Source organism: Sinocyclocheilus anshuiensis, unplaced genomic scaffold (genome assembly GCF_001515605.1).
Source record: "Sinocyclocheilus anshuiensis isolate Anshui unplaced genomic scaffold, SAMN03320099.WGS_v1.1 scaffold476, whole genome shotgun sequence".
Classification (NCBI taxonomy): Eukaryota; Metazoa; Chordata; class Actinopteri; order Cypriniformes; family Cyprinidae; genus Sinocyclocheilus; species Sinocyclocheilus anshuiensis.
Genome location: NW_015554139.1, coordinates 1,376,261 through 1,387,629, shown reverse-complemented (window position 1 = coordinate 1,387,629; position 11,369 = coordinate 1,376,261). Strand labels below are relative to the sequence as shown.

At 38.3% G+C, this 11,369-nt stretch overlaps 1 pseudogene; it reads right to left on the bottom strand.

Moving 5' to 3' along the window:
- LOC107670438 (protein sidekick-2-like) overlaps positions 1–10,892 on the bottom strand; it is a 143,277-nt pseudogene extending 132,385 nt beyond the window's left edge.
- Positions 10,893–11,369: the final 477 nt, after the last annotated feature.

Genomic DNA, 11,369 nt, shown 5'->3' with positions numbered 1-11,369 from the left:
CTATTCACGAACAGCTTGTAACACTCCAAAGAGAAAGGAAAACTTGAAATCGCATCATATGACCCCTTTAAAAGAATCTTTTGAACAGGACTGTATATATCAAAAATGTTCTGTGAAGGGAAACTGTGGTCACTAATGTTTGAGCCTACTGCGCATCATCATCCTCTCCTTTTAAACTATCTTGACAAGCAAGACTCAAAACATCAACTGCCCTCTGAAAAGACAATTCTGGTCTATCATCTTTACCCACTAAGTGAACAGAATGGTTATCCTTGTCCACAAAACAGCACTTAACAGCACGGACATCCATACTGGTCTAAGCCTGAGTTTTGAGGAAGGAAACAAACACTGAAACATCAAATAGATTTGTTTTCCAAGATCACACACAAATATAGAAATCTCAAGATGGATGGATGGATGGATGGATGGAGACAGACAGACAGATAGATAGATGAAATGTTTAACTGAATAACTGAGAAACTTCAAGCACTGTTTATTCTTTAATTGATTTTGTTCTATTGCGGTTATTTCTTTTATTGCATCAAATTTGATTCTTTGTTCTTTATTTTAAAACGACTTGTTTTCTTATCTGAGAAAAACCTGAAGGCTAAATGTCAGTGTTTTCATTTGTTATTACTAACATCAATAATGAAAACGAATGTGTTCATAATTGTTCTGTTGTTGGTGTGGTACTGAAATGAGTATGCAGAACTGTGAAATTTCACTGGGATTGGTACCAACTGAAATTTTGGTACGGCGACAACCCTCGTCAAATGAACACAGAGCCAAACACAAACAGGCTTTCTGAGCTACATGGGATCAAGGTTGAATTTGAGATGCGCACTACTGTATACCGCATCAATATCTGTTCTCCAGTGCACTCACTTGGTATCTCTTTCTCTTTTCATCTCTCACTGTCTTTCAAATGCGTTTTCTTTTCCTTTGAATGACCTCATAATAAACAGATACCAACATGACAGGGATTTATTGTACAAAGAGCATCTTTCTTTCAAACATACTTCTCCATTGACCAGAATTGATTCTAATGGTGGACATGGTAAATACGGTCCGCTTGATACTGGAAACACTAACACTTCTGGAAACATTTCAAGACTGAGCTCAGAAGCGATGCTTTATACAAAAAATCTGAGAGGCAATTTAGCATCGGCGTGTGGCCGCATGAAAATCTGCGTCTGTCGAGAATTTAGCGCACATGTTTTTGTAACGGTTTATATGTATCACGGCAATAAAGACTAAAGACTAGAGTCCGCTTTCTTGCCCGCTTTGAAATTAAAATAAATATCCGCACACAATCTCTTGTATCTCTGTCAGTATTCATTACTGCAAGAGGAGCAAATAGCAATGCACTGCAGTTTTTCCATTTAACCTCACTAGCTTCACTAACCCTCACTAAATCATTCAGGGCACAGGCGGTGATAGAATTGACTTTTCTTGGGTCTTGTACCTCATTGTAATAACAACAGTCCAAATTAAATGCCGCTAATCTATTAACACATTAGATTGGTCAGTTTGTAAGACACTCACAATTATAGCCTAGCAGAGGAAAACAAAACCAAATGTAATTTCCCAGGGCAACTCATTGGCAGCTTGAGAAGATCAATCATTGCATATTACAAAATAAATAGACTATTTTATAAAAGCATATAAAATAATCATAAAATTGGTATTCCACTCTGTCGTTATTTTTTTACCCAGATATTTTGGAGAATATTTACACAGCTCTGTTTTAATTAAACTTCACAGTGACTATAAACCCCCCTCAAAACAATGTGAGAACCATTAAAGTAGCCCATGTAGCAAATTATTTCTATATTTTAAATCAGTGACATCAAAAGTACCAAAAAAACGTCTTGTATATGCAGCCTAACAGACGTGCTGCTGTTTATTCTGCCATCAATATTAATTAAGCAACAATACTGTTAAGAAAAGGATGGATATCTTTAGTAGCTTTAATCAGTCTTCTAATTTAAAGAATCATTATTAATGAATGTTTTATTTAATGATCATGCAGTGAAGACTATACTGACTTGAATAATTATTTTTTATTATTTTTTAGGTTTAATGTTCAATGTTTATTTAATTAGAGATACTTGGAGGCTAAATGTCACTGTTCTAAATTTAAATGGATAATATTTATATTAATACTAAACATTTTCAATTAAAGGAGTGTGTTCAAAAGCATATTATTGTGCATTGAAATAGGTATTGAAACATTCACTCGTATTAGTATCAACTTTGTGAAGTGAACTTTGTGAACAAGAAAGGAAAATTATGGGTGAAATTCGGTCTGTTCAGATCGGTCTGACTTCAGAAGACTTAAACATATTTTAGTGTCATATGGGCTACTTTTTAAATATTTTTTGTTGATTTTTGGAGCTTGCCACATATAGTATGTAATCATGTTGTATGCAAATGAACTGCTTGAAAATTCAAAATTTCTCCTTTTGAGTTCCACCGAACAGCATGTGGGTTTAGAACAACATGTGAATGAGTAAAGAGTGACAAAATTTTCTTTTTTGGGTGAACTTTCTCCTTTTAATGCCATGACTGACTATACGTGATAAATACAGAATCAGTGAGGGGAAGATATTGTGTAGTGATTGTGAACAGCGAATCAACATTTATATATTTTTTGCATGCCTTGTACAAGTACACTCACGCATATACGTGAACACACACATACCAGTTTCAGAAACACACCAGGGGCTTGTGAGCTTCCACCTCAAAGCAGCAGTCAATTTGTTTTGCAAGGAAGGTGCGATGCAAAGAAACATCAAGCACACGAGACGGCTGCAGGGTCGCTCGCTACGTCGCTAACATTTGAAGAAGCGCAAACGAGATGGAAGACAGCGAAATAAGAAGGAAAGGAAGAGAGAGAAACACAAGTGACATCAAACAGCCACACATTCCCGCACGCGCTGAGTCTGTGCTGGTGGGGAGAGCTCAGCGTTACACCTTTATTCTCAAAATATTTTACTTTAATATTTGCGTTTGTTAATGTTTCACCTTTATTCTTATATGAAACTTCATGCCTTTTTTCTCGTAAAAGGGCCTCAAAACATTACTCATGAAACATTATTCTCAACACATTATGACTAAATTTATAATCTTAGATTTTTAACATGGCACTAAAACTCAGTATTTTGGTCTGTCAATTTTAAGTGCATGTACTCTATCTACTAAAGGTTTGTTTTGTAAACTAAGAGTACATTAACATTTACAGTGTAGACGCCTTCAAAGCTGACAGACGTAGACTAAAAGCCACAAAACTCCAATTACACAGGATCTTTAAGGCAAAATCCATGAAATCTGTGAAAGACTACTCAAAATGGTTTGCGGCACCGCTCTGTGTTGACAGCTTTTTGTGTTACCAAGAGAAAAAGCTCTGACGAACAGAGAGCAAAAGATTGTTTTATGGGTTTTATGGGTAAAATTATCCATGTTATGATTGGCCGGGCTTGGTTTGAGCACCTTTTTTGAGCACAGAACAACAAAGCTCAGTCTTTTGTGCACATAAATGGGTTCATAGCGCTGGAGCTTTTCAGAATAAAACGAGGCTTGCATCTCCTTTGCTTTCCTCTCCCCCTCCGCCTCCCCCCTTTTCAATCTTTCTATCAATGTCTCTATCATACAGTCGTGTTGCCACTTTGCTATTTTATTCACAACACAAGAATGCACTCCCAGTTTCCCAGGAGGATGACGCTGAATAAGGGAAAATATGTAGAGGGCTTTGTTTCTAGCTGCTGTTTCCGTTCAGTCAAGCTTTCTGTTGTTTAAATGTTTACACTGAACAGCCCAGCGGCTTGAAACAAGCTTGTATGCAGCAGGAAAATGACACTTTGTCAGAATTTCATCACATTTTCTCCTTTCCAAAACAATTCTGCCATGACGAGATCGCTTTGAAAGACCTGCTAATTTCATTTCAATGCTAAGCATGTCAGTGGCCAAGGTCTCTTCAGAAGACGATCACTGTGCATTGCGCCTATTCAGAAACAACCTTCTCTACATAAAGACTTTATAAGGACACACATGCCAACCTTTTCCACTTTGACTTGTGCAAAATTTGCCCTGAATTTCTTAACAAATTATCTCGAAGGAAATGCACATGCAGAACGTTTATTAAGCCTATAATACCAGAAACATAATATGTTGCAGTAAACAACCAGAAAATGAAAACCAAATTCACTCAAGCTGATGATATTTTATTTAAACTAGCCCTGAAGTAATACGTTTCCTCCAAAAGCAGGAATTTCATTATTGACATCCCTCTCATCAAGCATTCAATCTTACAGCATTCAGCTTCTGTTTCCACCCACCTTAAATATCAAATGATCTGCCTGTGAAATAGAATTGTAAATATTCTATTACAGCTTTTTTTGGTTTGTAGATTGATTTGAGCTCAGGTGCAAAACAAAGCCTTATCCAGAAAAGAGAAAACTTATTGGTTCATTGGTTCTTTTAATCCCACACGGTTTTGATTACGTCAACAGAACGGAAACACATTTCAAAGGCATCGTTAGATTTTGTATAAAGAATATGCAAACAAATGTTACAATGTTAGCGCATTGGACTAAAACCTACTGATTTTGTTCACACAGGGTATAACAACCTCTCAAAAATATTGGTTTTGGGATTTTTTTTATTTTTTTTTTTGCATCTTGATACACTTATTAAAAATTACCAGCCTACAAAAAAGTGCTCATAAATTTCTTGTTATGCTAAATTATTAGCAAATATTGGATTCAGACTTTTTGACTTGTTTTCTTTAAATTATCACAGATTTTGTATTTCTTTTTGGAACTGATTGATCACTTGAGCTTATGCACATCTGTTTTTGACTAAATATTGTTTTTTGGTTTTTTTTCCACTCAAAAACAGGATAAAAGGCTGGTCGTTTTTGACCGGGAACACCAAATTAGATGAAGGATTTCTAGCACAACACAAGGGTTAAGAAAGTAAACAGGGTCAGTATTGTATGTTATCATTCAATATTACATCAAATTGAATGATATTGTGGCTGGCATCCCAGCAAGGACAAAACGTTTCAACAACATTTCACAATGTTGTATTTTGGTTGCCTTTAGGTCATGTTGTTGCAGTACAACATTTAAAAAAAATTGCATAAGAGAGAAAAATCCTGCATGCTGCAGTAAATTGCAAGAAATATGAAATGTTTATTGAAACAGCCTGTCATGTTTGTGACCTTCATCAGCCATATTTTCTTTGCTCTTTGTAATATTCTCTATGTCCAATGCACTTGCTAATATTCTCTATGTCCAATGCACTTGCCATACAAACACACACTAAGTGTGTGTGTGTGTGTGTGTGTGTGTGTGTGTGTGTGTGTGTGTGTGTGTGTGCGTGTGTATCCATATATGGTATATATATATGGGGACCAGTTCTCACTATTAACTAACTATTAACTATGATTTTTGCCTCAATAAACTCCTAATTTGCTGTTTATTAATAGTCAGTAAGGTAGTTGTTAAGTTTAGGTATGGGGTAGGATTAAGGGATTTAAAATATGGTCATGCAGAATAAGGCATTAATGTGTGCATATGCTAGTAATATGCTAGTAATATGCATGTTAATAAGTAAGTAATTGGTCCCTAAACTAAAGTGTTACCCCAACCCCATACCTAAACTTCAGAACTACCTTCCTAACTATTAATAGGCAGAAAATTAGGAGTTTATTGAGGCAAAAGACGTAGTTAGTGAGAATTGGTCCCTAAACTAAAGTGTGGCCATTTTATACACCCAAAATAACAGTGGTTTAAAATTTTCTTTAAGTTACTGTACTGTCACACATCTGTACTACAAAAAAACAAATTGTGATGTTCATGGAACGTTTTGTATTTAGCTTCACAAATAATGTAGCTGTACATTTAAAAAATGTAGCGAAAACACTTTTAATGTATGTTTATGATCTAAATGAAACCAGATCAAATTATAATAATTTTAGTTTTTTTAAACTTTAAATTTTAAGTTCAAAGGCAATTTTGTGCCAAAAGCAAACAATTTATCAGCCTGCCAAACACAGCGCTTAAGTAAATTGTGATTATTCATATTCATTTGACTTGGAAGAGAACAGTGGAAAATATGTTTTGAATGGGTACACTAGAAATAATAGCTCACTCATGCAAATATCGAGCAGCACACACACACACAGCGAGTCAGACAGGAGGCCAGTTTTTTCTTTTTAAATGTTGGTGTATTTTTAACAGCATTGAATTTTCTGGGGTCTTGTACAAATATCTCATTCGACTAACAATGGTCACTAATTTGATCAATGTCACTAATATTATATACCTTTAGATGGTCAGATACAAGACTCTCATAGTTAAACCCTGCAGACTAGTCTAGTTTTCTATGACTAGTCTATGATTTCTATGCTGGTTTGGTGCCGGTTCCGCTTGTAAACCAAGCTTTTTGAACAATGACGTCTTGACATCAACATCCCACAATGGAGTCAAGCATTCAAAGCACAACATATGAAGTGATAGTCTTGTCAATAGCGTGAAATATCCCTCAACAACACAAACTGTAACTCATCTTCAGCTCCAGTAGATCAATCCTCATACACAGCATCAACTTTCAACCTACACAACCAGCATCTACCATCAAGTGCCGTGCTATGAATGGATGTGATACATACTGAAGCCATGAGTTAATCACTTTGCCATAGTGATAGTGAACAAACACTTATATGTTCTCGACATAAATAAAATTGTTGTAAAACTGAACACTGTAGCAATATTAAGAGAGCAGCCGATTACAAAACTGAAGGGTTCTCATTATCATCATCAGGCGAGCAGCTTCCAGCAGCTGGTCGTGGACAGAAACTGCTTCCTTACTGATTGGAGCCAGCCTGAGATTCCGGAGCCAAATGATGTTTGCAGAAATTCACAGGATTCGGTTTAACACAGAATTTTAAAAAGCTTCATGCATTAATCCTTGTCTGCGTCAACAGACTATTGAGACAGAATCAAACACGATAACAATGCCGTTCCAGTGGCGTAATATAAAGACTTTCATTTGCAGCAGAATAATGAAACGGGTTCTTTCGAGCGCTCGCAGCGAATGGATTGCAAGCAGTCGGATCTCCTCGGGGACTGCATTAGGAGCCGGCATTTCATGGTTGCATTGCTAGATCTGACTCGTTGGCCTCACACAAACACTGACAGTCATACCCCCTCAGGCTCACTGCAATTACTAGGCAGGGGCCCTAAAGTCTAAACTTATCTGATTATATTTCCATTCTGCACTATCCAAACAGTTTTACAGCTCGAACGAGTCCGTTTAAAAGCCTCCTGGAGCGAGATACAGGCTCCGTACAGTCAGTCTACAGGTTCTCTAATATTAGGCTACAATCGCATTTGGTCTTGAGGCAGATTAACGTGAGCCACCCGCTCTGATAAGAGGCAAAGTTTGACATCCAGTAATGAAAAAACAGACGGAGCCTTTCAGAGGTCGACGTGCCTCATTTTGAGCCATTTATTCATTCCTCAGTCTACTGGCTGTATGAATAAACATCAGCAGACTGCAATGGCAAGGAACGAGGATGAGCTACTGTGTTAGACGGCGTGGGATCGCAGGAACTGGGCTGTCAGTCTGTTTCACCGAGGGGCCTTGCGCTGGGGCTGTCGCAGCTAGGGCTCGCAGAAAACGCAGAGTGTTTTGTCAAAAATTCACGAGACATCTGTTGCCATGCCGGGACCTTGCTTCGAAGACGTTTAATTAAATAAGTGTCACGGCGCGTACAGATAAATATGCCGCAACTGGTGTACGGGCGCATAATTATGACAGGGCATCTAGGGAGCTGCGGTCTTCCATGCTCATTATGGCCCAACTGGGACATCAAAAAACAGCGCGCGAGTCCCATGTGTTCATATGGGAACAAGCTTTTACTGGTGCCCTCAAAGGAGGGGAACATCCGCATGGCGGCGTATTTAAACTACCGCGACTGTGGCTCAAATTTCCTGGAGCTTTTAAGGCAAATGGGTCAGATTCCCTTCATTTGCGTGAATGAAATGTGGCTGACGTCTTGACATATGCCTGCACGCACACGCTATCCCGCTTAAATAACAGAGCAGGCAGTTTTAATCGCATAAAGATGTGGATTCCACCCGAATTCATTTTTGTACGCATGGAGGATTATCAAATATGATCAGAAGATTTAAAGATGGCTGACAGCTGTCATATGAGGCAACAAAGTGCCACTAAGACATTGTTTCAAAAATGCAATAGAACAGTCGGGATTAGTTCAAAATCCAAGGAAGAAACTGTCCAGACACGCACACAAATGTTCAGAGGCATATCTGTGCTTTTCTTCAAGAGTTCGTAAGGCATTTGTGCACTGGTTTAATGGTAGCACTCTCCAAAGGCAGTCAGCCTCACGAAGGGGGTTTCTGATTTTCAATGAGTGCAAAATAAGTGTCACTCTGTTGGAGCCGTCTCTTTTAGTGGACTCTATCAGGTATCCCGGTGGAATTAGAGCCCGGATCGCTATTAAACGCAGCATGAGAAACATATTCAGCCTTTGGATGGAAAAAAACAAGCACATGACACCTCTGCGTCCCCAGAGACCTCTTCAGCTTCTGAGCCCTCCTAATTTATGGAATCCTCCATGTTCCCCACCATCCGCAAGGATGACTGATCCCATTCTGCCATACCCTGCACGCCAGTCACGCTGATACTCATTAGCAGGAAGCTTCAGAACAAATACAGAGGCCCCGTGGGGGGAACGTTGGGCATCAGAGGCTCGTCGCTCCCCGATGGTGGTTATTGCCACCCTCCGTGAAAGAAAGAGCCTTCGACTTGCTGCTGCTTCTTCTTGCCACCCTCTGTGACAGGTACCCATTTGGTCGCTCAGGGCTGCAAAGTCTGGCAGCTTCAAGTGGAGCAGAGCAATTGATCACCAGAGAAAGACTTGAGGTGAAAAGGGTTCAAAGAGCTTTTTCTACCCATTGACTAAAGTGCTGGGTTTCCTTTTAGTCACCACAAAGCTCCCTTAAAGCTGTCCAAGGGCATTGAAAGTACACTTACGGCTGAAAACAGGGATCTGATCAATACAAGGAAAAACAAAGCTGCCCTCAGCTCTAAACAAACATCGGACAGACCTTGTCTTTAGTGTGCTAGTGTATGCATACGCTCCATGACAGGATGCTAATAAGTGTCAGCAACACAGTGCCATGCATAATAGGGGACGGCTGAACGCTTTTTAGATAAGATAGGGGGTCATTTATACCCCAATGTGGCCTGTTCAAAGGCCAACATGCTCAAGGATTATGCCACTTTTAGCACTCCAATGCTTAGGGCATTGTAATTATCAGATGTACCTCAGCCTATCCATGCTCCTTCACAGAGAATGAATCACCAGTGCCAGTACTTTAAGATCTGTCAACCAGGATGGATCACTGGGCTGTATATCAGCCATCTGCCTGCGGATGCCGAGGCCATTTTTACAGCAGCTAATAGATGAGAAATGCACCCAGTGGACAGAGCAGAACACCTTGTCAAAAGGTAAAATACCCTCAGAAGCTAACTGGACGAACAAGCGATGGTATGACACTCTGGGAGATGGATAGTAGATTGATGCAACTATATTGTTGGTTTATGTAGTTGTTCGACAAGTCAGTTTTCATTTTAAATGAACATATCTCTCTTGCTCATTTGCTTTATTTTATTTATGTTCATTATTTATTGTCATTAATTGCCAACACTGAAAAAATTATTCATTTAATTTACTAAATTTTTTTAAGGTAAGTGGTTGCAATCAATTTATTATAAAATATTATGTATTACAAATATTATGTATGATATTATAAAATAAATAATAACATTAAATACAAAAAAAGCTGAATTTGTTTACAATAACTTACAACGTTTACTTAAAATAATCAATTTTCTAAGTATTTTAATTATTTTAGTAAACAATTACAAAAATAAATAAATAATGTGCATTATACTTTCACAAGGCTGTCTGTAGATTTTTTACTTTAAGAACTGACATGGTGGAACGACCATTTCTGTTAATCTAACAAAAGAGCACAGTTCTTAGCCAATTATCTCAAATTGGCCAAAATATCAGCAGGTTCATTGTATTTCCGCCAACCAAATGGGCAAAACAGCATGGTAATTGAAATGACAATTGAATTGAATTTTCTTTCAGCTAGACACACAACAAAAAAAGCTTGCATCCATCATTGTATTTAGGCATTTATGTCATTTTTCTACAATCTGATCACAAATGAGCTGAGATAAATGTTTTGTTCTCTGAACAGACCTCTCTTTTCAAACTTTACCCATTGTGTAAGTGTGGTAGTAGCAACTAACATACGTGAACTGTAATATGCAGTGATGTTGGGTGCCTGTGATCTCTCCATCCCATGGGATTGTACTACAAGTGATGGGACATGTTGGCCAGAGCTAGAGACCACAGGGTATTAGTTCAACCACATCTGCCGGGTTATCACCTACAAATTCATAGCAGCAAATATCATACTACAAATTTCATTATTAAACAATGATTGCTTTATTCCCAAAGGAATAATAATAACAATAGTGCTATCATAGTTTAGAAGTGACCTTAAGATCTGAATAAATTGAAATCTTGAAAACAATCTGGAGATTTCAGCTTAACCAGTATGCTCTTCGATTCTAACAGGATTCATGTTTGATCCCGTTAGAATTGGTTCCAAATTATGACAGGAATTCCATTAGCATTCAGTAAGGATTCTTTCCATAAATCCCACACATCACTGACTCGTGAGCTCGGAGTCTCAGGGGCCACTATAAGACCGGAGACGCTTACCTTGCGCACAGGTGTTATTGATGAATGAAAACATTAGAATCCATCCAGCGCTCCACTTCAGAGTTAACGCGCGCCGACACGTCTTTGAGTCCGCAGCACGCGTTCGCCCGCGCCGCGCTGGATACATGTTGCGCCGTAGTCCCGGTTTCCCCAAAGCGATGCGAGACACCGAGCGCTTAATAAGGAGGAGTCTATAAATCAGTCTGTACGGGTTAGGCACCAATAAACTGCAGCAAAGTCCGAAGAAGCAAAGTTTAAGAACGGTATAAACAGCACGACTTCAAAAGGCAATCATTTTATTATTTTGTTAATTATTTTGATTATTTAGTTTAGATTAGTTACAAAAAAAAAAAAAAAAAGTTAGGCAAAAGAATTGTTTAATCTCAGAAACCTTTCTGAACTGGGTTCAGATGAATTCAGTCATTTGCGTTCAAAGGAGTGAATCGATTCCGCTGCATCCCTGGGCGCGTCATGAAACATCTCTCAAAGTGGATGCTTTGAAAAAGACACTATAAAGCCACTGCTAGAGAAAAGT